The following is a 3,506-nucleotide window of genomic DNA, read 5'->3' as shown; positions in this document are numbered from 1 at the left end:
GGCCGCGGCGGGATGGTGGAGGGGAGCGGGGCACCAGACCAAGGTGAGGTGCTGGTCACTGTCAACGGGGCAAGCCTCTGGGGGTTACTGAAAATTCTTTGCTCCCACGCACTGTTGTTCCGCCCGGCGCTCACACCTGCTGCTGGAGCCAGAGCCACCACTTGCACCCACTGCCAGCGCCCAGCGCCAGTCCCTATTGCTCAGTGCCATTATCAGCTGCAAGTGGTGGCTGTTGGCCCTGATTGCCCCTGTAGGCTTCTCCACCAGCCCCTGATCCTGAGGGAAAATCAGGGCAGATCCTTATGCTCAGATCTCTGTGGAGATGGGCATGTTCTCCAAGCCCGACCTCTCCGCTGCACTCAAGGACATCCGTTCTGCCACGCTCAAGGACATCCGCCCCAGTATGAGAAGCTGGCTGCCAAGAACATGCAGAATGCCAAAGAATGGTTCAAGAGCCCCTTCACCATGCTGACCGAGAGCGCTGCCAAGAACACCGACGTGGTGCGTGCCACCAAGAACGAGGCGTCCAAGAGCCACCGCCTGCTCAAGGCCAAGACCCTGGAGATGGAAGCATGCCGGGGCATGAACGAAGAGCTGGAAAAGCAGCTGCAAGAGCTGGAGGATCAGCAGAACGCCAACATTAGTGCTATGCAGGACACAATCAACAAATTAGAAAATGACTGAGAACTACAAAGAGTGAAATGGCACGATATTTAGAAGAATACCAGGACCTCCTGAATGTGAAGATGGCTTTGGACATTGACATTGCAGCTTACCGGAAACTCTTGGAAGGTGAGGAGCCCGGCTCACTTTCACCAGCGTGGGAAGCATAGCCAGCAACTACTCCCAGAGTTCCCAGGTCTTTGGCCGATCTGCCTACGGTGGTTTACAGACCAGCTCCTACTAGATGTCCGCTCGCTCCTTGCCTTCTCCATATACCAGCCACGTCCAGGAGGAGCAGATCGGGGTGGAGGAGACCACTGAGGCTGCAAAAGCCGGGGAAGCTAAGGATGAACCTCACTCTGAAGGAGTAGCTGAAGAGGAGGAGAAGGAGAAGGAAGAGGCTGAGGAAGAGGTAGGAGAGGAAGAGGAAGAAGGTGCCAAGGAAGAATTTGAGGATGCAAAGGAGGAAGAATGAGGTGAAGGTGAAGGAGAAAATGCCCAAGAAGCTGTGGACGAGAAGAAAGATGAAGGTGCTGGAGAGGAGCAAGCAACCAAGAAGAAAGACTGAGTCCCACCTTTCCTTAATTATTTCAGGAATAATCCTCCCAAAACCAGGTCATCCCCGTCACCAACCAAGCAGTTGAGTTCCCGATACTATATGAACCAAGAAGTCAATATATGTGACATTCTGAGGTGACTCAGGTTGGACATTAAATGTTGTGCTATGACGTTTCTCCTTATGCAGAGCATCTGCTTGCAGAGTGGCTTTTTGGCTTGCTGCCAGCCTGTGCATGGTCCATGCTTATGAGTTCAGGATCTATGGCTATGTGGATAATTCAGACGTTTACAATAAAAGCACATGATTACATGAATTCACTAATGTTAATCTTAAACTTCATGGAAAAAAATAGTCCTTTGAATCTTTGGTGGTTAGAAATTAAAGATCTCAAATCATGTGCAATAAACAGTAAATAAAGTTACACTGAATGAAAAAAAATACATCAGGGGCAAGGAAACGTTCAAAGAACTGGGGAGCCATTCCCAAATCAGGAAGGGAAATCGCAGGGTGTATATTATTGCTATGAATACAGTAGGGAGAGTGGTTAAGGGTGATCAGGCAGGCAGGCAGGTGAGCAGTTAGGAGCCAGCAGTCCCAAATTGAGAGGGGGTTGTCCCTGTGGGATCAGGCCTAAACTGGCAGTCGGACATCCCCCGAGGGGTCCCAGATTGGAGAGGGCGTAGGCCAGACTCAGGGACACCCCCCATGCACGAATTTCATGCACCAGGCCACTGGTTTAAAATAATTAGCCTGGGAATGAAAATTAATTTTATTTGCTTGCATCTATGAAGTTGTAGAATCAGCAAAGAGGATTTTCTTGTCTCCACTTGATTGGGGGGAGTTGAGATACAGTAAAATATAGAAGGAAATCACCTGGAAGCCAAACCCAGCAGACTGAATGTTGTCACTTCTCAGAGAAAGTCAATTTCTTAGGTTTCGGAGGTGTCACATCTTTCTCACTTACCAGTAGTTAATATTTCTTATAGGATTCTCCTCTATTTATTCATAATTTTAAAATCAGTCTTTAAACATTATCTGATCAGTTTCTTCCTGCAAACAAAAAAAGGAAGGTGATATTTTGTAACTTGTTAATAAATTTCAGCAAAAATATCATGTCTTGGACAATAACAAGATCTAATGTATTGCAAATATATTTTATAACTAAGCTGAAATGTCTGGGAAGATGGAAGGGGAAAAAAAGAACTTGTTTATTTGCATTTTAATAGAGTAAGAATTGCATTTTGAAAACTGCTGCAGTTTCATTTTAAACCAAGCCATGTTTGAATAAACACATTTCAGCATTTTTAAACACCTCTGTTTCCCATAAAACCACTACATACATTTAATTTCCTCAATTGTATATCACCATACTCAGGAAAAAGCAAGAACACTTTGGGCAAATCACTGACAGTCATAATAGTACTCCTTAGAGTGAGTTCCATCTCAGTGCCCAGAAAAATACCAAATCTGACGAAATAGATTCTTATTTTCCTAAACGACAGACCCCACTTCACTAACTCGAAATGACTACATAATATTACCACTTTTTAAAGGGACGTTTTGTTTACATACTTCCTTTCTCCTTGACTCTAAACCAAATGAATTGAGTTAGCTCAGATATTTTATTGGAGCTAGTGACCTTATAAATTATATTGAACATCTAAAGAATGCCTGTTGTGGGTGGTTTATTACCAAATATGTACAACTAATTATGTGAAGAGATTGGGGTTTCCATTCACATAGGAAAGAAGCTAGAAAATTGGAACTGCTGAACTACTGTTTATGTAATGAGGTTTATAACTCCTAATTTTAAGTTAGTGCCACTTATTCCTCTAATGGGGAAACTAACTTTCGCTAAAGTTAATTAGAAATAAATGCATTACATTGAGGGAATATTCCACCTATCAATAAAACTGGTCCTAGGTTGTTTTGATGCCTGTCACTCTAAAACTCATAAATCTTGAAAATAACATTGTCAATTCTTAATTATCTAAAAATTAATCTCTCCTCTCCTCCTTCCCTGCCGTTTCAGAAGAGACATTATCCCATCTTTTTTCATGGCTAATGGTTCCACCTCCAGGCTGCTTTTATCTATTGTCGCCTTTCTGAGAGAAGTACTTCTTTAATGGGAGATGCTGTAAAGAGTTGGAAAGATTTACTTTCGGGAATAAACAGTACTGGGCTCAGACCTCCATAACTGACTGCTTCCTAATTCCCTGAGATGTGACCGCGGGGACATTAATCACCTTGCACCTGTAGGTAAAGAGTTTGAAACCCTTTTCCC

At 44.0% G+C, this 3,506-nt stretch overlaps 1 pseudogene; it reads left to right on the top strand.

Annotated features, from left to right (window-relative positions):
• Positions 1–1,231, top strand: part of LOC102764763 — a 17,979-nt pseudogene extending 16,748 nt beyond the window's left edge.
• The last annotated feature ends 2,275 nt before the right edge of the window (positions 1,232–3,506 follow it).

This window comes from Myotis davidii, unplaced genomic scaffold, assembly GCF_000327345.1.
Source record: "Myotis davidii unplaced genomic scaffold, ASM32734v1 scaffold846, whole genome shotgun sequence".
Taxonomy (NCBI): domain Eukaryota; kingdom Metazoa; phylum Chordata; class Mammalia; order Chiroptera; family Vespertilionidae; genus Myotis; species Myotis davidii.
Note: the sequence above shows the minus strand (reverse complement) of the source record. Positions and strands in the feature narration are given on the sequence as shown.